At 34.2% G+C, this 22,937-nt stretch overlaps 1 protein-coding gene across 1 annotated transcript in view; it reads left to right on the top strand.

Moving 5' to 3' along the window:
- The window catches only part of LOC134848151 (succinate dehydrogenase [ubiquinone] iron-sulfur subunit-like), a 295,415-nt gene that overhangs the window by 131,249 nt on the left and 141,229 nt on the right, over positions 1-22,937 (top strand). The window lies entirely within an intron of this gene.

Genomic DNA, 22,937 nt, shown 5'->3' with positions numbered 1-22,937 from the left:
TGATGTTGTGATCGTAGTATTCTAGTGTATATTCATTAGCTCTAGGTGCAGTGTGTATTTTTAGTGATTTTTTATATCCTACGTAAGTAAACTGTCTAGCGGTGAGTGGTGTAGTTAGTCGATATAGCATATCTTTGTTTCGGTCTGTATCGATGGAAGTGTTGGTTAAAGGTAAGCAAAGAGGGTTAGTGAAATGATAGTATGAGGTCCAAGAGAGAGTGGGCATTAAAACGTATTCGTCTACAAAGTTGCGTGTTTCGTTAGCGTCATGAGGGGTGTTTAAGGTGTATTGTGGAAATGAGGGTAAAGTGATAGCTAAAAATTCTTTGGTGTTAGTATGTTGGGGGTGGTTGATGTATTCACGGGCTGTTCCTGGTTTTGCTGGGAAAGGATGGTTGGGGAACTTTCTTTTAAAAGTGCGGTAAGCTCTATTAGTGTTGAGTGAGGATTCAGTTGATGTGGATGATGGTGCTAATGATTCAGTATAATTTGAAGAGGGTGTAGGGGGGTTGGATGAATTTGTAGTGGAGGAGATTTGGTTTATGGTCGGGGTGTTAAGGTGGTAGGGTTGTTGTTGAAGGGTAATAAAATTGTCTAGCTCTGGGGAGATTCGGGGGGTGTCTGGAGATGATTGGTCAGAATGGTATGAGGAATAGGTTGGGGTAACTTGGGAAGCATAAGAGGGTGTGGGAGTGATTGGGTCAGGGTTATTTGACAATATGGGTTGAAAAGGAGGTTGAGAAAAATGAGAAGGGTTATGAAAATTATTTGATGGAGATGGTTCTGAGTCGGCAAATTCATCGGGGGTTTCAATATTCGGATTATTTAGCTGTGAAATGGAGTATAAAACTGAAATTTGTGAGTTAGTGTCGGAATTCATGCCTGATGTTACATTGCTAGGTGGAAAATCGGGTGGCGGAAAAGCAAAAAGTGGTATTATTGGGATTGAAGAAGGAAGGTTGGTTGGATGGGAATTTGATCGATGGAGTGATCCAAGTTGGCGGCTCATCGTGGGCTAAAAAAATTATTATTTTGAGATTGAAAAGCGGTGGTATGGGGTTGTTCAATAATTTGTTCATAAGTATTATCATCTTGTGATGGATGTGTTATTATATGTTGGACGGGACTTTGCGATGTGGTGAGTCTAAAATTTGGATTATGCGTGATGGCTAAATTTCGAAAATTTCGTGGGACTAGGGATAGTGGATGGTTATTTGGTAGGGGTGGTAATTGTGGTGCCGTTGGCTGTGTGTCGACATTGTTATGTTCTTCGTCGTATGTATTTTGTCGTGTTGTTATTTTTGTGTTATATTCTTTTATTTGTGCGTCTAAAAGAATTTTGTTTATAGATGTGGAAAAAATTCCAAAAAATCCTGCAAAGAGTATGCGTGCTACGCTTGCTTGTCTGTTTACTTGTGTGTGTATAGCACATGTATTGTAGATTCCTTTTAAGAGTGAGAAAAGAAATCCAATAAAGTTAAACATTGCGTATAAAATAGTCAATTTTTCTAAGATGTAGTAGGGCCATCCTAGAAAATCGAGGATCTCATTTTTGAGTGTTACAAAGCTAAAAATGTTAATTGGTGATATATCTTGGGGACGGTATTTTTCGCCGTTTAGATATATATAATCTTTAATGTCTTTAAAATATCCGCTATAGTCTTGTGTGTAGATATCGGCAAAACCTGCGGTTTCTGCAAGTTTGCGTAAGTTTTGGTCAATTGATTGTCTTTGTATTGTGTCCATTTGTGTTAATAATTCCTGGAATTGTTGTGTTCTAATGTGATGTTGAATATCTGATTTTGAGTATATTCCTATTGATTGTAAGTCTATATTTGGGTTTCGAGCAATAGCGCGAATGCTTTCTGGTGAAAATTTTTTGAGTGATTGCATTAATGTGGGATATGGAGTGAGAAGGTAATATTTATTTTCATCAGGGTTTAGTTGTACTACGTTGTGGCTATTTTCTGATCCACATGGGACTGCGGTATCCCAGAAATAGGTCCTTCGTGAAAGTGTATCCACGAAATGTACTTTATTCTTATAAAAGATAGGGATTCTTTTATAACATCGTTTATCTTCAAAAACGTAGAGTGGTGATACTTTTTTGGTACAAGTATAAAACCATAAGATGTTTCCTTCGTAGTCTAAAAAATTTGATCTATTTCCAGATAATAAGTATCCTGCGTAGGGTAATTTTAATACTGCTAGTGCAAGTGATTGTAATATTTGTGTTCGTTCTAATTCGCATAGTTGGTGTAGTGTTTCTAATTCGGAGAGTGACATTTCTTGAAAAATGCGGCTAATTGTATAGTCTAGTTTCATATCCAAATGAATATCATAGTGGATATTACCGAAATATGTAGTATTCATTAGTGATAGTTCTTGTAAGCGTGTGCTTCTGGTGTCATAAGGTTTTAGATGTCCACCAGGTTGTCCGTTGCTTTTTTCAAAATTAACTGGTATATAGGATGTTCCTTCGTTTAGAGGATGACCTGTGGCATATGGGTCGATTTTCACTTTTCCAGTGGTCATGTCGAATCCTTTTTCGTATTCAACTAATATTTCAGAGTATTGTGTTCTGTGAAGTGGATTCCTGTATTTACATGCAAGTTCTGTTTCTTGATATATTTGAAAACGTGTCAATTTATTTTCTATATTATCTATGTTTTTAAAATCGGAACTTAGTTTGCGTGATGGATGGACTTGTTCATATGGAATTGATTGTATAAAATATTTTTCGTGAAATTTTATCATACGAGCGTGTATTTTTGCTACTTGAAATGTTGTACATGTATCTTCGGGGAACCAAACAATTGTTGCTTGTGTTCTCGTTGTAGGGTCGCAATATCCTTGATCATTTTTTCAAGGTAGTCGGATTCCTTGATAGATCATTGTATTATCAGATAAATCTCGTGTGAGTTGTATTTTTTCGAGTTGTATTTTCCAATCGAAAAACATTATTTCTTGGTATCCTTTATTTTTCGTGTCTGCTTTGCAGTTTGATGGGTTATTTATACCAATGTGTGGTATCCAATGTTTATCATGTAGGTCATAGGTTAATCGTCCGTGTGCGCCGTTATACGGGTATTTTTCGTCTAGTTTTATATGTCCTTGGTGTCTTTCAAGTTGTGATTGATGTACAGAGTCTGAAAAAACTTGAAAATTTACTAACTTTCTTTGGGAGTTTTTATTTCGTGTGATGTTTAGTCTAAGTAATTCATTTTTACAATCGTCGGGATTGAGATGTAAAAGACGTTCTATATTACTTTGATAGAATGATTCATGGTCAAGTCGGTTTTTGTTTCCGTTCGAGACTTGTGAACAATGTACTTTCTTTTCGGAAAATGTTGCTGTGAATTTATAACCTGTAACTGTTGTTGCTCGGGCTTTTGAATAGAGTGTTGCTATTATATCTGTGGTTTCTATAGCTTGTGGTTCTGTTTCACATTGTGATACTTGATTTATTGCATATTTGTGTAGTGTTTTTTGTTCATTTTCTTCGCAATCGTAATGTGTTACTAATAAATCTTGTGGTCCTGTACGAGGGGAAGGGTTTATGTTTTGATTTGAGGTTACTAGAAAAAGGAGTTGGAGAAAAATTAATAATTTTAGAATATACATGTGTATGATAATCCTGAGTATGGGTTATAAAATGTAATGTAACCAATTGTGTTTTTGGTGTATCTGTCGTATTTATATATTACTTCAGTAGTTATAAACGGTGGTGGTAGTGATTGAGCTGTTATGTTAGGTGGATTTAATGGGTAGGGATGTTGGGTAATGTTATTTAACTTAACTGTGATTTCAAATTTTAATTGTAAATTGTTTTGTTGGAGTATTTGAATATTGTGATCACGGATATCGTTGTGAATATCTTGGCGATATTGTAATCTATTAAGTGCCCAGTTATGAAGGCGGTTACTTTCTTGATGTTGTCCAAATAATGGTGGAGGTGCTGTGAATGTATTCCAATCTAATCTTAAAGGAATATTTATTGATGATTGTTCTCGATATCTGGCGTCGAGATTATTTGGAAAATTTAAGTTAAAGGGTAGTGGTGAAAATTGGCTTATTGATGGTGTTGATGGTAGTGATAATGTTTCTGGTAGTGATGAGGATGTTGTTGTATCCGTAGAAATATCTATGGGGTCATTGACTAAATTTGGTTCACCTTGTGTAAATGAATGTGTAGTCCAATATGGAAGTCGTGATGTTAGGTTTGGGGGGTTAAAAGGATTTTCTCGTGCTTGTTCAGATGTTGGTGTTGAACCTAAGTAGTCTGAGGGGAGACTTGAAGTGCTTCGTTGTGAAAAAAGTGTAGGAGTTTCTGGTGTGATACCAGTGGTGTTTTCTGGAGTGGTTTGTGATGGGGATTGAGGTATATCAAAATGAACTCGGGGAGTTTGAAAATTTCTGTTTCGTCGAGGATGTATAATTTGTCTATCTATTTCTGTTGTGTTTTGGTTTTGACTAAGGTTTCGTATTCTACTTAGTTCTTGTGGTAGTGTGGGGTAAAGATTATATGTTGGTTCACTTAGGGATGCTTGTCGTTGAACTGGTTCTAGTGGTTCAGATAAACGAGCGTGTCGTTCTTCAAAAGTGTATGGATTGTCTTGAAAAGAAATACGTGTAGATGTTGGAGGATTTTGAGTAGTTGAAGGTGGTGTTTGGTTATCTTGGGATGATGTCGGTGAAGACTGATTCTGTGACTGTTGGGTAGCAATTTTTGATGGATTTTTGAATTGTTACTTTAGTGGGAAGGTTTATGTTTATTATAATATTCTTCCAAAAAAATAATTAAAAAAATTGTTGCTAGGGCAAATGTGATGATTGCTTTCTTTATACATTTACATATTGTCAAAATGAGGGATGATAGAAATGTTATGAAAATTACAAACAATAAAAAAATATCAGTTCTACTGAAAATTGTTCGTATCATTTAGACAAGTTGTTAAAATCGTACCTGTGGATATATTCAAGGGTTTTGGAAAGTTGGAGGAATAGTTCGAGTATTGTGTAGAAAATTAAAAAAATGTTACAAAAAATGATTAAGATTATTAGAAAAGATTCAAGTAGATCAAAAAGAAATATTATAAAAGCTTCAAGTATTGAAAAAAAATGTTTAAAATTTATAAGTATTTGAGCAACTGTTTGAGAGAAGAGCATTTAAGAAATGATCTCTTGGTCGAATATTTTTTGCTGTTTGAGGCGATTTTCTAGTGTGGTCGAATTATTTATTAGTTTTTTGACAAGTGGGTTGAGTTTTGTAAAAAATTGTTGGGGGCAATTTTCATGGTGACTGGGAGGTCGTCTTTTTCTTTATTTTTGTTTGTCAAATGATCCGGGGTATGGTGAGATTTTTATACTTTAGGCTAATTAAAATCTTCATTTTGTTACTTTAGGCTAAGTTATCAAATTTGTTTTGGGGGTATTCGTGGTCTGAGTTGGGGAAATATTGTTGATCTTTGGGTTATTAGATAAGGGAGGGGTACGGTATTATGGTGATATTTATTTTAGTTGTCAAGTTGGAGTGGTTTGCTTATTTTTGACCTGGAGGTTGTAAAGTTATAGTTAGAGATGTGCCTGGAGTTCTAGATTATTCGTCTAATTGATCTTAGTTTGAGTTAGAAAAAGTGGCGGATTGGATGAATCCTATTGGTCTATTTTGAACTAGAATTATTGCGTACTTGTGAGCATGTTATTTTGAAAAAATGAAATGAAAAATGTTACGGAGGTTTCAAGATTGTGAAGTATAAAATCTTAAAATTACTTTTTAAATTCTACTTTCTTTAATATTTTAGATTGAGGGATGAACATTTTGTAATTTTTACGTGGTTGATTTCGGAGTCTTGTTGTTTTTCTATGTTCTGATTTGTCTATTTCTTCTTGGGGTATTATTTGTTCGGTCATTTTTCTATTTTTTCTTTGTTTTGGATATTCTTTATGGTTTTGTGTATTGATTTTGGTTGCGGTTGGTTTTGTGTTTTGATTTTCGGTGGGGTTATCATTTTGTTCTGTGTTTTTCAGATGTGGTTCATTTTGAATGATTTTTAATCCTGTGAAAGAATATAATTGGGTTAATTCGCGGAGTGCGTATTCTTTTGGGTAATAAGGTAATAGGTTGTTTCGATGTTGAACGATTTCTTTTTTGTTTGAGTCGATAATTTTATATGTGACATCAGTGGGTTTTGCAATTATTTGGTAGGGTCCTTTTCGAAGGGGTTGTAATTTTTTAGAAATTCCTTTTTGAGTATTAAAATTAGGTATTAAAACAAATGTTCCAATTTTTAAATCGGAAGCTGGTGTAAAACGTGAATTGATTTGTTCATTTATGTTTTGTCTTTGTAATAACTTTTTCGTTATTTTTTGGTAAATTTCATTGTGTTTCTTATCTCTATTTAAAATCCATTCGGTGTGTGTACCGGAGGCTAATTTAAGAATTTGTGGGTGATGAAAATGATCTTCATCGTGTGTATGTAAAGGTAGGTTATAACAAATTGAGTCTTTAGTTGGTTGACAATAACCTTGTGCGTTTTTATGAGAATTTGCTGTAAACATTATTGGTTTGCGTGGCTTTTGGTTAAAAACCATTTCGTATGGTGACATTCCTAAAGTTGTCGTGATTTGTGAATTATATGCTAAGGGAAATAATTTTACATCTGCTGACCATTCGGTATATTTTGTATCATTTCCGTTGATGATACATCTAAGATATTCTTGTAGTGAACGGTTCATACCTTCGACTAAGCCGTTTGTCCAAGGTGCATGAGATGTACGTGGTTTGTGTTTAATGTTGTATAAATGACATAGTGTTATTATTTCATTATTTATGAATTCTGTACCGTTGTCTGTAACTAAAATTTCTGGTAGTCCGAATTTTGCTATCCAGTGTTCATAGAGTGTTGTGTAAGCGTAATAAGCGTTACAATGTGGTACTGGGTTAAGTGCTACATAATGTGTAAATGCGTCAACAATTACCATAATGTAGGAGTTTCCTTCTGATGAGGGTGAAATTGGGCCTTTAGTATCAAATGAGATACGGTGATTAAAGTACAAACTTTGTCCTTTAAAATCTTGTTTCTGTGCTATTTGTTTTTGATTTGGGTAAGGTTTATTTAGTTGACATACTATACAATCATTGCATAGTACTTTTATCCAAATTGGTGCATTTGGGAAGTAAAAATTTTGTATAAAATTTGAATATGTTTTTTCTGATCCAGAGTGTCCTTTAATATTTTGTGTATGTGAAATATTAAAAGCTATAAGAATCATACTTATAGGGAGACAGGGAACTGTAGATTCATTTAGGTTATACTCTAAAAGGTCTGTTTTTTCGTTAATTGTTGTGTTGTTAAATTTGCGAAAGTATCGGAGGAGTGTTTTGTTTCCTAGAATGGTTGAATCTGCTTTGATAGGTTTAGTTTTATATTTGTGCCATGATTTCAGTTGTCGAATTACTGGGTCAAGGTTTTGATATTGTTTCAGTGTTGAAATTGTAATTGTTTCTGTTGGGGGGAGGAAAATGTTTTCGATTTCTAATTTAGATAAGGGTATTGTATCAAGTGGGTCATGGAGGTCAAAAATTTGATTTATTGTGTATTTTGAATCATTTGTTTGTGGTCCTGATAAATTTATTTTATCAGTTAAATCTTCTTTTTCGATTAGTGGAAAATGGTCTTTCTTAGGTAGGTGTTGTTTTGTTCGTTTTTGTTGGGTGTTACTTTTTATCCATTGAGAATATGGGATTGGTTTGAAGGTTGATGTTCCAAGTAGATCAACTTCATAATGATTATTTTGACAATCTAAATAAAGTGGGAAATGTTGTAAATTATTTATTTGTGATTGTTCAATATCAGTTTTTACTGCATATTTGCATTCTAATCGAGGTGATGTTTCGTTTTCTGCAAGGTAGAATTTTATGTTTTTGGGTATTTCAACTGTTGTTTTTCGTGTAAGTAATTCAGGTGGTGTATTTCGACTTAAGGTGTCTGGTAATGCAAGGTTTTTTCCTGCAGTCCAAACTATATGTAAGTTTGGAAACTTCATTAGAATTAATTGAAATCTGTAAACTCGGTGGTTTGGGTTAGATTTTTGTGTGAAAAGAAAAATGATTGGTTTGTGGTCTGTGAATAAAACTGTGGGATGTTTTGATCCAAGTATCAGAAATTCATATTCTGTAAGTGTATAGATTATGGCTGTACATTCTCTCATTAGGGTTGAGAGTCGTAGCTCTGCTTGAGTGAATAATCGGGAGTTTGCTGATATAAGGTTCATTTTGTTTGTACCATTATGTGATTGTAATAATGCTGCGCCGATGCCAAAGTTCGAAGCATCGCACATTGCATAAAATGGTTGATCAGGGTCTGGAATTGTATTTGAAATTTGTTCAGTTAAAAGTTTCTTTATTTCTTCGAATCGTGCTTGATGTTCTGTATTCCATTCAAAGTTATTTTGTTGTCTAAGGATGTTATAAAATGGTCGTAGATATAATTGCATTTTATAAACATATTTACTTAAAAAGTTTAACATTCCAAGGAATTCTTGGATTTTCTTTTTATTTGTTGGTGGTTGAAGTTTTTGAATAGCGTCAATGCGTGATTTCAGTGGAGTGATTGTTTTTCTTTCTATGTTATGTCCTAAGAATTTAACTCTTGTCAAAAAGAAGTGTGATTTATCGGGGGCGGCCTTCAGATTTTCGTTCTGAAGTATTTGGTGATATTTTTCTAAAACACTGAACATTTCGTCTTTTGTTTGTGATTGCATAAAAACATCGTCTAGATAGGTGATTGCGTTTTTCTTGAGTATTAGTGGTCTAAAAATTTTGCTCATAAAAGCTGAAAATGCTGCTGGTCCTATGGATATTCCATAGAATAAGCGGTTAAATTCATATTGTTGGTTTCCGATAACAAATTGTGTTAAACGTCGTGATTGTTCATCTAGTGGCATTTGATTGTATGCACTATTCATATCGGCGGTTGTGAAGTATTTGCCGTTTATTTTTGTTAAAATAACTTGTATTGGTTCAATGGGCCAATTACATTTTGATTCATCTATAAGTGAATTGAGGTATCTAGCGTCGAGAACGATTTTTAATGATTCTCCTTTAGCTAGAATGATAACGGGGTTGATGAATGTGTTGCCTTTTGGTTGTTCTTCTTTATTAACTGGTGATATAATATTGTACTGTTCTAAAATATCGAGTAATCTATTTACTTTATCATGTAAGTGAATTTGTACTTTACTTGCTCTCTGTTTTTTGAAAACTGCGTCTGGTTTTAATGGGAGATGTAGTGATGAACTGATTTTTCCAACATCGAATTTTGATGTTGCATAGACTGATGAATATTTAATTAGCTGTTTGGCTAATTTTTCGAATTCGTCTTGTGTTATTTGTGAATGTTGGAAATTAAACATTGTTAAAAATTTATGTTGGTCTGCTGTGTAGTTACTTATGTTGAATGTAGGTTTGAAATATGGAGTTTTTGTGAAATAATCCGTATTTCTGTTTTCGTTACTTATTATATTATTTATAGATAATTCTTCATTAAGAATTGTAGATTGGCAAATATCTAGTAATTGGAGTATATTATTTACGCGATAGGCTTTTTCGTGTATTGGTGATATTGTAGCGTTGGTTTCACAATATCCTAAAAGTCCTAAAGGTAATGTTACTTGGTAAGGTGTATTATTATAGACATGTAAGGAAATGATATCGGAATTCGAATTTTTCAAATATTTTATTGAAGAGATTGTGATTTTGAAAAATTTATGAATAGGTTTGAATTCAAAATCTGACATATAAAATTTTTGTTTGTTTTGTTCTTTATCATATTGGTGAACTTGTTTGATTGAAAAATTATAGATGTTTCCTGATAGTGGTTTCAGGTGTTTTCTTTGTTGGTTAAATATCGGATAAAATTTTGAAAAGAATGGTGGTTGTTTATTTAATCTTTGAAAAAATGTTAAGGATGTTTCTTTTGTTTTTGTATATTTATCTTTGATTAATATTTTACTATTTAGTATGTTAATTGTTGGTATATACTTCGAAATAAATGGTATTCCAATGATATTATATTTAATATCAGTGATATGGAATATTTGTTTAAATGGCTTGTTTAGAATTTTACTTTGCTCCATTGTTCTGGTAGGGAGGAGAAATAATTGGATTTTTCCGTAGTTTATCAATGTTGATCCTTGTGCTGTTGCTAGCTTACTGGAGGTTTCAAGAGGTGTTAGCTTTGGATGTAAAGTTTTTATTTCATTCCATGTGGGAATGTTTATTATGTTTGATTCTGCTCCTGAATCAATTAAAAAATCTATTTCAAGGTCTGGTGGTTGAAATTCTTTATTTCTTGGGCTTTCTAAGAGAAATGGTATTGTCCAAATTTTTTCTTTGGGTTGTTCTTTTTGTATATTTTGATAAATGTGGTTTGTATTCAAGCATTTTGTTTTGGTATTTTTATTGGTTTGATTTGTAGTGTTTATCTCATTTGTTTCTTGCGTCGTTGGTGTGGAATTTATGGGTGTAGTGTAATTATTTTGAAGAAATTCTGATTGATTTTCATATATATGTGATGGAAAGGGTTGTTCATATATGACAGATTCATAGTCATTTTCGACTTTTATCATATTGATAGCAAGAGTGTTTTCAGTATCACTTTCTGAATCTGATGATGTACAGTTTATTTGATTGAGTTGTAACGTATCAGTTACTGTGTCATCAATACCTGGAGGGTCTGATGTTGTTTCTGGGTTAGCTTGTACTTGATTGATTTGTCTTTGATGTTTAGGTGTACTGCTTCTGTGACGATTATTAGAATTATTATAGTTATTATTATTCCTATGTGGTGATTGGGAATAATTTCTATAGCGATTATTATAAATTGGGTGTCGATTTTGTGAATTATTTCGCGATCTGTTTTGGTAATTATTGTTTGGTCTGTTATAGTTCGATCTATTATATGAATTATTTCTTGATCGATTATTCGGGTAATTCTGGTTTCGGTTGTTTGAATAACTTCTATTTCTATTATAGGAGTAGTTTCTATTCCTATTGTATGATGAATTTCGTGATTGGTTGTTTGGATAGTAGTTATTTCTTGATTGGGAATTAGATCTAGAAACAAATCGTTGTGTATTTGAATTTGATCTGGAGTAGTTATTTCTACTATTTGGTCTATTGTAGTGATTTTGTGATGGATTATACGTGTTTCTTCGTTCTGGTGATCTTCCTCTATAACTTGAGTTATATGGTGATTGATTTCTTGTATAATTTGTATTGTTCGGGAGTGGTTTTCCTGAACTGTTGTTGCTGTGAACTGTTTTGTTCGGTAGATTTTGATCTTTTTTCATGTATTGATAGAATGATTTATTTGGTTCTTTGTATTTTTGAGGTTTATTTTGACTATCTTGCTGTTTTTGTCTACATTCGGAAATACTATGTCCGTATCGGCGGCAATAATTACACCATTTTTTGAAAGATGGTTTGCCTTTAAAGTTCGGGTTCTTTTCGTAAATATTGAGTATTTCAGTGATTTTTTCAACGAGGTCTGTTTCTGATTCCTGTATATTATTAATATTAGTGGAAGTCGTTTCAATTTTGTTAACGTATTGTAATTTCAGATTTTCCGTTTCTTCTAGTTTCATCGTGATTTCTGCTTGTTCTAATTTGTCTACTAGTTTTCGAAAATCTAAATCGGGTTCTCGAATTGAAGAAGGATGGGATGCTCTCTTTTTTATTGCTATTTTCCTTAATTGTGGTGTTAAGGTCATCATTAAGATTTCTGTCATCTTTGTGTTTTTATAGTCATGTGTATTTAGTGAATATGCTTTTCGAACTAGTGTTTCGATTCGTACTGCTATTTGCTTGATGGTTTCGTTTGGTAATCTACGAATTTCATTACATAAAACTCTTTGTTGTTGTTTGTTTCTTTCGGAGTCAAACATTTTTGAAAATTCTTGTGTAAATCTTTTCCAGTTTGATTTTATTTCTAGAGGTAGTACTGAAAACCATTTTTGGGCTGCGCCATCTAAGGTTGTTTGTATCAACGCTGTGCGTCGATGTATCCAATTTTGATGTAGTGGCGTGTTAATTGGTTCAGGTCCTATGTTTAAAATCAAATTTGCTGTTACTGCATTTAAGTAATCTTCTACAGAGTATTCAGGGTCTGTTCCTGTGAAGACCATTAAAGGTTTATTTGATGTTATCGATGATCCACCCATAAGGTATGGATTCATTGTCATTTGTAATGATTCTGCTGCATTTGGCATTTGAGAAAAATTTGAAAGTTGGTTTCTTGTTATTTCATGTTGTTGAAGATAATATGGGAGTGGTATTTCATTTTGCATTTGTGATGGTTGATACGAGTGTGCAGTCATTGGATTTTGTTGTTGAATTGGTTGAAAAGTTTGTGTATTAATTGGATTTTGTTGTTGAATTGGTTGTTGATGTTGTGCATCTATCGGTTGTGGAGAAAAATTTCTATGATTTGTACGTGTTTTCTGTATTCCTTGTCTACGATATTCTTGAGTATTTTGTGCAAATATATCTGGTTGTAAGAAATCATCATCTGAGGATAAATAATCCATTTGATAAGATGTTTGTTTTTTATTTTTGTTTTGTTGAAAAAATGGGTAATTTTCACTGCGATCCTGTGGAGGATTTGGTTGAAAATTTTTGGAATTATATTGGGCCGTTGGGTTATCCCAGTTTCGAGGTTTTGTATATTGATTAAAATTCCTTTGTGGTTGATAATTTGTTTTTGATGGATGTGTATAATTATAATTATGGTCTGCAAAGTTGTTTCTAGTGAATGTTTTGCGTGTTTTTGATGGTATTGTCATGGGTCTGTATGTTTGGTAATCCATATGTGAATATTTAGGGGCAACCGAAGATTTAACGGTTGATTGTAAGGTTACCTGTGTTTGTGAAGGATTTGTATTTCTTGGTGTTGTTAAATTTGGGCGTATTGGTGAAATACTTTGTTGTGTAGTTGTTGTGTGTACAATTTCTTCATTTATGAAGTGTGATGGTGTCTGGATATCTTGTTGAGTAAGATTCCTAGTTCCATTGAGGTTTTCGTTGTGTATGACTGTAGAGTTTAAACTATTATTTTGTGTATCGGGTAAAAATGTATTATAGTTTAATGGTGTTGCATCGATTGTTAATGGTATTACTCTTACGTAATCTCTTATGTAAGATATTGTACCTATTGCTTGACTTGAGATTGATTGTGGAAAGCTTATAAATGCGGGATGAGACCATTCGGGGTCCCAAACATAATCTGATTGTTCTGTGATAGCGGTATCATCGTTCGAATTTTGGGGTCTAAAATTTTTTCTTGCTTGTGCAATTAAATCAATATTGTGTGTGAAATAATCTATTATGAACCATGCCAAAATTTTTTGTAAATCGTGTTTGGTATGTTGTGAAACGTCGTCTTTCGTGAAATTTTCTTTAATGATGTTTAAATAACTAGAGAGTAGTGTGATTTCATGTCGTACTTTCAAATGTTTGGATGTTTCTGTCGGTGAGACATTTGTTAGTGGGAGTTCATTTTCTAATATCGAAATATAACTATATATTATTGCGAAAACTTCATTGGTGAAAATGGAGTTTGCTCTTTGTGAGTTATGGTATTGGATGCTTTTTATATATTCTGAAAAAACTTTTGAAAATTCTAAATCAAGATCGTCTGTTTGAATAGTATATGTTCTATTATTATGGTTTGGGGAAGTGAATTCTATAGAGTAGATTCCATACTGCTGTGTTATGTTGCATATATCTTTTAGATAGTGATCTATGATTTGTCTTTTGATTTTTACATCGGGGAACTCTGTTTTACATGGACTGATTCCGGGTTCAAATAAATTTACGAGTAAATTTTGACAAAATATATGTTGTCCTCTATCAGTATCTGCGTCTACTATAAAAGGAAAGATTTCATCATCATCTGGAGTTTCGTCACCTGGGGTGTGCGTTGAACTCATTTTTTCGTTCGATGACTGTTAATATGTAATTATTAATGTGTCGAATTGGTTGATTCCAATTGTATAAATGTACTGGTTTGTGTTTGTACTGTTTTTTTATTCTTCTTTTTCCTCTTTGTGATGAATTTGAAGTTGTTTCTGAGTCAGAAAAATATAATTGATCGTGAAGTGGGTAATTTTTATCTATTGATTCTTTTAGTTTGTAAAGTTCGTCTAAACTGTTGGTTTCTGATTCTGAAAATGCGTTTCGATTTTTTGAAAATCTTCTTCGTGTTATTTGTCTTTGTTTAGTTATTATTTTTCTCTTTAGTGTTTGTCGTTTTGTTCGAATGTATCCAACTGTTTGTGTATGAGGTGTGATTACAAGGTCGTATTTTTTGTTATCTATTTCACAATTGTGTAAAATGATTGTTTGTTTATTTCCTAGGTTTTTAAATGACATAAGGTTTAGGATGACGGATGCAAAAGGTTGTTAAATGATTTCTATTTTCCTAAACTGTTAGTTCTTACGATTTTTTGGTTAGCTTAACCTGGGTCTATTTGTTCAGGGTTGGAGAGAAAAGTATATCGATTCCGAAGAATGATTTTTACTTTCTCGTGACTAGTATAAGCTAAGGTGTTAACTTACTTAATCTTACTTAGGGGTAGTGATTGTGTTCAAGGGTTGGAGAATAGTAAATCGATCCACAAGGTTCAGGTATAATTAGAACGCGAGTAGTTCGTTAGATACTATTTTAAACTTACTAAGTCTAAGATTTATCCTGGGTCTGGTAAGAGGGGGGGTCAAGTGAAGGATGATTAACCGAAGTTCTTCACTGTTTATCCTAATTTGAATGATTAGTTTTGTTTAAAAATTTCTATTAGTCTTGGGTCTTTAGAAAGGGTTGGGTAGTGAATCGACGTTTGAGGTCGTTAGACACTAATTAAGTGGGTGGGGGAGAACAAAGTTGTTCTGTTTGATCCAAGGATAAGCCTTGATGATCAATTTTGAAATTTAATTAAGTAGAAAATGATTTAAGATCCAAGGATAAGCCTTGATGATCTGGTTTTAAGATTAAGTGACTTTAAGTTTTAATAAAATTTTAAATGTGTGTAAAGGAAAGATTTAGTGTTTTGATGATATTAGTGAGTTGATCATTGCTGTTATGTTTTAGATGATGAAGCTGGAACAACAAGATGATTTATGATTACTAACCATTTATTGTCATGCTACTAATTTTTATTTTTATTTTCCAATAAATATTTTTCAAACATGTTTTGTATAATACTGCAGAGTTTTAGGAAAACGATCTTAGATCTTTTTATCAATCGTTATTGTATAATATTAATTTTGTTTAGCGCCTGAAATGATTTTGAAGATTAACTTCAAGGTTTTATGTTTGCAAATGGAAATCTAAATTCATTGCAAGTAGTATTCGAAATATAAAAGTTTGTTCTGGCTTTTGCCGAACTATCATATAACTATACGGCAAGTTTCTACTTTGTCGTATGTCGTCTTTGGTTCGATGTCTTCTTCCAATTCCGGGTAGTTCTATTATGGTTCGGAATATTGGCTCTGATCTATTGAGTCGGAGAGACATTTCAATTAAATTATTGTCGTATAACATTTTGTAAATGTTTTTGTCTAATTTCTAATCTATTTTTGGTTAATTCTAATCTAGTAAGGTCTTGTTCGAGACTTATGGTCGCACCAGATGAGTTAGAACCGAAGTGTAACTCATAGAGTAATTTCGGATAGGGTACACCGTCTGCTCGTCACGCTATCTTATTTTCGGCCGGATAGATTCGTGCAACTTCTTAGTCTAATACCGATCCTAATCTTACTCTTATACTATCTAGTCTCAGGTTGTTTAACTAGTCTCTGCTAGGCTCAATAGATCTAGGGTATACTGGTTTATTGCGGCTGCTGAAGTGCTCGGGAGAGTCCAACTAATTTCTAAGTTAAATTCAAATCTCTCTGGTGCTGAAATTACAAGTAACTTCAGCACTTACAAATAAGTGGGTTGTTAGTTAGATGGATCATGATTGGTTAATATTAAATACTTTACATTGGTAAAACATTTAATTTATCCAATCATAAAATATAGTTTAGATCAGGTTCCACAAGGCGAAAATGCAGAAAAATTGATCAGCTAATTTGAGCGAACAACTTTGACGACCCGATTAGTCAATCCGAACCTAGGTGAAGCTAGTTTACTCAAAAACTGCGTTTCCTATTTTTTAAGCATATGGATCGAACAATTTAATTTGACCGAGCTACCCAGTGACTAGTTTTCTAGCAGACAAAACTCACTCGCGATCATTAAAAAGCTCTCAGATCAATCAGCGAGAAGGATCGATTGATAGAGTGTGCTGTCCCTACGAACGCTTGCAAATGGAACTTGAATATGTTCGCGAGTTTAGAGTTTTACAGGATTTCGTTCACCAAATGGAAGAGTTTTTGGTGATTCACATGTTTCTTTTAGAGGAAGTTCCAGAGAAGCACCATATTTCAAATATAGGTTTCAACTAGAGGTCTGAACAAATTAATCTCTCTGTGGAAAGTAGTCAAAGTGGACGAGCTGCATTGACCAATTTGATGCTGCAGGGTTCAGAAATCCAAATCTACGGGTAGATGAAAAGTTGAACCACTTAATGTCTTCACTTCTGAATGAGTCAAAAACTGATGTAAAATACTAGCTTGCAAGGAGGACCCTCATGGAGTGGTTCGACAGAAAGAAAATCATCGTGCGCAAATTTCTCAGTGCAGCCTTGTTTTACGGAGCTGGCCCAAGATTCTAGCCGGCCCGAGAAACTGTCTCGAGCGCTTTCGCAAAAATTCAACACCCAAGATTTTGACCCAATTTCGCTCATAGAACTGAGCTGAAACTGAAACCAGAAAACAGAAAACCAGGGCAGCTTCAGAAACTAGTAGCACAGGCGCAAAACTGCTCAAACTGAACTGTTTCATTGCTGATTGAGCAGGCACTCTAGAAGCAGCGAAGTCAGCAAACCATTATCAGGTTTTCAAAAACTCACCTATTGATGCCCAATTTAAAATCGATCGAAAACTATCTTAATGGGCCATGACTGCAGACTAGTAATGTGTCTTTTGTGGAGCAATTGAGACTGGTTGCACTCAATTCATGTAACGAGTTTTAGAGGCAGATAAAACGGAAAAAAAACGAAGTAACACCTAAGCGATTGTGTTCCTTCTTTATGAAGCCATCATGGTAACAAACTGTTCAAGTGCATAAAAGTGTAAGCTGTAGGGAAACGGCAACGTTCCCTTCTCGATGTGTACAGCAATCAGCGCCGGGATCAACCGAACAAAAACAAACGGAAACCTGGAATCAACTCTCCGACGAGGATAGGCAAAATATTTACTGAATTAAGTGCCACGGAACATGACAGAACGACAGTACTTGGGATTTAGATAATGGACTGCGGATGAATTTCGTGAAAGAAAATTTCTTAAGGTTACATCAGTTGCCTCGTGAAAGAGTCAATTAAACAAATAAACCTGTTTGATTAACCCCCTTTTGGAGACTAGAGTTCTTCCGCTGATAACGTTGTGTTAGCTTAGAGAAGACACAATGTGAGCAGAACTCACCATAATGCCCAAAGTCACATCTGACCTTCCAGGCGATAAAATGGCTGTAGGCGAACACCACATTGTCTTAATATGCGCTTGAGGATCCAAATAGATCGTAACAGATAGAAATGACCGTCTGTGCAGTTTTGAACGGGCAAACAAGCTCACCACTAGTAAAAAGATGCGAGAAGGTATCTGCAAAGTGCAGCCAGCAGAATGTCAATAAAAACTTGCAAACCAGTTTGTAAGGCAGCATTTTTTTGGTTACCTGAGGGCTAGCCTTACTTTTTAGTTTCAAAGTTATCAATCAGTTGAAGAAAAATTTGTTGAGAGTAACTTTGACGATCCAACCTAAGCTGAAAAAAATTGACGCTCATATAAGCAGGAAAGCGTTCTTGTGTCAAAGAATTTCTCAGTCGATACTTAACTATTGATGATTAATTGGCTGGCGCAGAATGGTACCTTCTACTAAGAAACGGATTAAGGGTGATTAACTTCTAGAAACGATAGCAACGATACAATTTTCTCTGTGCAAAACTGTAGACAGGTCAACCGAACATATGGACCCTTGCACAGTGAACTGCTCAAGAATGAACATGAGTTCTAAGACTATTCTGTTAAATCGTTAGGAACCCATTTGCTTCCAAAAAACAATGTCTTTGTCTTTTAAGTAGCCCCAAAGTAAAGGAGAATCTCGCGAAATGCTCTCTACTCTCAGACATCTCTAAGATCCTCGACCCATTTGGCTGGTTGAATCAAACGACACTTACGATAAGACTCATAATTCAACCATTAATTCATGATTGCGAAAAATCATTTGGGACAATAAACTCCAATTATATGATGGAGATCTTTCTGAGAAGGAGGACTGTAAATCATATTTTGGAGAAATTTGACCTACAAAGACATGTTGTGGAGGATTGGTTTGAGACTCATTTTTACTGCGATGCATCAGAATCATCATACTCCAGTTGTGTCTATATTAAGAACGTAGCAATGAAAAAACCTGCTAGTGATTGAATCAAGAGTGAATTTTTGACGATCAAGAGACGCTGCCTCAGAGTGAAAGTTGTTCAACAAGAAAAAGATGGGGTGTAATGTTTTATAGGTCCTGAATTGTAATTTAGCGTACAATACGTAGTGCAGACACAAGTTTAAAGCATTTGAGGTCTATTTTGACATTTGGAAAAATTTCCTCGTAAACAAAAAAAATTAAAGGTTCCGTGTCGTATTATACACAGTGAAGCAGGCAAAAGCGGTTCCCCTGCCTCTAATATAAAACTGAATGAAATGGTTATATCACTCTGGGAGTAAATTTCCAGCTAATTCTAGCTGAATTGGTCGGCTCTTGAACCAATCTTTTTTTCGATGAGAAACCAGAAGAAGACAAAAAATTGTTCTACGTGCTGATTTACTATCGACTGATTATTTGCGGAAAAAGTTATAAATAGGAGTTAAATTGAATCTGGTAGCCAAAAAAACAATGAATCGTTTCATAAGATCGGGTTCAATATCAGCCCAACTTAGTACCAGACAAAAAACTCGAAAAAAAATCAATCCCATTTTTTTTATCTCAAAAGAAAACAAAAACTCCACTTATAAATTTCCTCTACTTATTTAAAAAAATTTTAATAGAAAAAAATTTCGGCAGATCTCAATTGAATGCGTGGTTGCATCTTTTGGCAGGATAAAAATCTCAAAAATTTTTTAAAAAAATTGGCCCGAAACGGTTCGATCAAAAGCCTTCAAAAATATTCGCCAAACTTTGGCTCAAAACCCATAAAATCCAAATGTAATAAAACAGTTAAGACTTTTTTGTTTTGCCTAGATTTTTTTTGAATATATGTTTGATAGGCAGAGCAAAAACACCCACCCAAGCGCTTATACCAAATTAAGCAAAAACAAGTAAGCTTTTCCACTTCAGTTCTTTAATGTAGACCAATTCATTCTGCTTTGAGAACTACCAAACGTACTAGTCACCTGTATCTCGAAAGAATGAGGATCTGGGCCTCAAACTTTGATTGTATAGCGAGTTTCAGGTTACATGAATGTCAATGTATGCACCAGCTGTGTTTTTCTACCGTCCCAAAGACAAAAATACAACAAAGCATAGCAGATGCCTTGACGAAATAGAATTTTTAGCGAAGCTCAAACGAATTCTGCCCACGCAGTGGATTGGTTATCATCATCATCATCATCATCATCATCATCAAATTGTTTTACACAGTCATCTTGGCTTCGACGGTGGAGTCATCAGTTTCTGTCAGTGGTTTTTTTTTGTTTAAACTGCTGTCAAGTCGTCAAATATTGCAGGGTAGTATTTCACATTTTCTTCGGAAAACCTGAGAGCGGCCATTTGCTCGTATCCAGTTGTCAAAGGCAAAATTTTAGAGAATGACTCATTTATTTTAAATCTTTGCTTTTTTCTGCTCAGATAGGAAGTTATTAATTTCCGGTATTTGATTCCTAGACCCATTAGGTTTTCCAGTATATCTATTAGAATCGTGTGATTCATGGTATCAAATGCTGCTAATAAATCGAGAACAATAACAAAGTTTGTCTTCTTGCAGTCCAAAAAATTCAAAAAAAAAATTAAAAATAATGCGTCAAATAGAAACATGGAACCCTATGAGATGCAATAAAACTGGTGATTTTGATTCTGCTGATGGAAACCGTGACGACAAAAATACTCTGGAGGGCCTGAGAGATTACCAATTGCCTATATCTTGTTTGTAAATGATTCCTTCATAAAAAGTTTTTCAATGTAAAACCCCGTTATTTCTTCAAAAGTTGAGAGCTCAACAAAATTCGATAAACAAAACGAGTTAATTGACACTGAAGCCAGCGGGAATAACTGAACTGCAAATGAGCAGGCTTCGTTGCTTTTGTGAATTTCGCACGACACTGTCTGACAATGGCTGGTTAATTGATTATTCAATTCAAAGAGTACAAAATTGATTTTACCGGCAATACTTTTGACCAACTGGCGATAGATGACATCGGAAACATTGAAGCTGTGAAGTTGTTTTGTGTACTACAAAAAGGGTTTTCAATACATTTTTTAGTTTTATTTGAAATCTTGATTCTGGGCTGTTTTTAAGCGGTTTTTTATAGAGCAAAGTATGTTTGCTGTTTAATTCGTAAGTAATTTTTCAATCATTGCCAAGTTTATAATAAATAATGTTTGGACTCTTTGCATTGAACAGGTTGTTCATTCTGACGTTCGAACTTGTTTTTACCTTTTCAAACTAGGTTTTATCTATTCTAGAGCAGCTAAGAAGATGACAACTCGACTACCTTCCAACTCTGGAATGGCAAATCTATTTGGTTTCTTGCCGAAGTCACTAACCTCAAAGGATTTTAAGTATGGACTCAACATCGCAGCAAAGGAAACCCATTGAACCAGACCAATGGCCATCTCCAGTTGATCTCGCATACCTAGTCACTTGGCACTTCACAAGGAAAAGTCAAATTTCACCCTGCGCGTAGTCTTGCTCTAAATTTAATGAAAACGATACATCATTGCATCAATCAGAAATCTTGACAAAATCGTTCAAGACTAACACGAACAAAACAATCTTCTTTCATCTACACGAACAACTACATCTCTCCCCTCTTCAAGAAGTCACTGCTCAAAACTTCTAAAGGAAACTACATCACCCGTCCTTCACTACAATAAGCAAAAAAAAACTAAAAGCTCTCTTAACCCCGAATGAGTGGAACCAGTTCTAAGCTAGTATTTATATCCAATTATATTTTTGAGAAAACTAGCACTTTAAAATATTACTAACTAATCAATCATATTCCATCGCTAACTTTGACACTTATTTGTAAGTGCTGAAACTACTTGTAGTTTCAGCACTAGAACACTTTGAATAAATTTGAGACTACAGTTGTTCTCCTTCTGTATAAACTCCAAGAACTAACTCGCGGAAACCAGTATACACTAGATCTATTGAGACTAGGAGATATAACAGTAAGACTAAGATTGGTATTAGACTAAGAAAATGCACGAATCTATCCGGCCGAAAAAAAGATAGCGTGACGAGCAGACGGTGTACCTTATCTGAATTTACTCTATGAGTACAGGCCAAAAGTCATAACTCAAAAATGATGGTTTAGCAGAACATATAAATAAAAATATAGCAGGGTACAAATAATAATAACCTATAAAAATTTAAGGGCAAGGGCTTAGATGTTCTGTTGATACTATTGCCTGTTCTTTCCTAGTTTCTTCCCGATAAATTTTTGATTTTCAAATCTCAAATTGGGATTACTTTGTTTGAATAAATATATTTTTTCTTTTTTTCTTTCAGGAGACGTGACTTTACACTATCATCCAGTAGCGTGCCGAGGGGGGGGGGCGGCGCGACCGCCTCTTCCCTCAACCCCGGTTGCCAAATTTTTCCAAAGGTTACCCACTTTGGTATAACTTTATGACATCCATTTTTTGCTGAACAACCTGAAAATGTTCTTAAGGCGCCTTCGGCTCCAATATGACTAATTTTGATGGGGAAGCTTGAATTTTGGTCAAAATTTTCCAAAAACTGCCTAAACACGCCTTTTTTGGCCAACTTTTTGACAAAAAAAACACGCTGTTTTTGGCCTGTTTTTGACAAAATGTTTCATAAAATAGGGTACTTATACTATTTTGGTAGAGGTCGTTAAATCAAATTGGTCGATCTATAAAAGAGATCGGCAAAATTTTCCAAATTTTTCAGAAGACCGCCCCCCCCCCCCCCCGCCTAGAAAAATTTCTGCGCACGCCACTGCCATCATCTTATAGTTGCTTTTTACGACATCCAATTTTGGTGGAACAATCAAGTTTTTTAAAACGCTTTTTTAGCGTCGAGAAACACTTTCAGGGGAAGCATTTGCCAAAAAAAAAATCTAACTATTTGGTCAAAACCAATCAAAATATGCCCCGCAAGATCATGTTTTGAAAACTTTAATTTTCAAAAGTTTTTGTAAAATCAAATTGACCGAACTAAAAAAGTCACAATTTTTTTTTTGTGACAATCCGCTCTCTCGAGAAAATACGTTTTTTGGCATCTTCAAATCGCCAACTTTTTTTTTACCTCAAAATTTTAATTTTCTTGATGATAGTGTCTGCTCAAAAACAGCTTGAAATAAAGCAAAGTTAGAGTGGCATTCGCACGGCAGCGAGGTTTTCAGAGAAACCTCGAGTCGGGTATGAATTAGTTTTCGGTTCTTAAAAAATTAAATATTTTCAGTCAGTATTTTTTAAAGGCTAATTCTATAAAAATGCCATTATATTAATATCCATGTGCATATTAAATTTGCACATATATATTTTGAGCAATCCGTTGCTTAAGTTGTCTTGATAAAAGATATATCTATAATAGTGAAC

This window comes from Symsagittifera roscoffensis, chromosome 6 (assembly GCF_963678635.1).
Source record: "Symsagittifera roscoffensis chromosome 6, txSymRosc1.1, whole genome shotgun sequence".
Classification (NCBI taxonomy): domain Eukaryota; kingdom Metazoa; phylum Xenacoelomorpha; order Acoela; family Convolutidae; genus Symsagittifera; species Symsagittifera roscoffensis.
The sequence above is the reverse complement of the archived record's forward strand: the minus strand, read 5'-3'. Positions and strand labels throughout refer to the sequence as shown.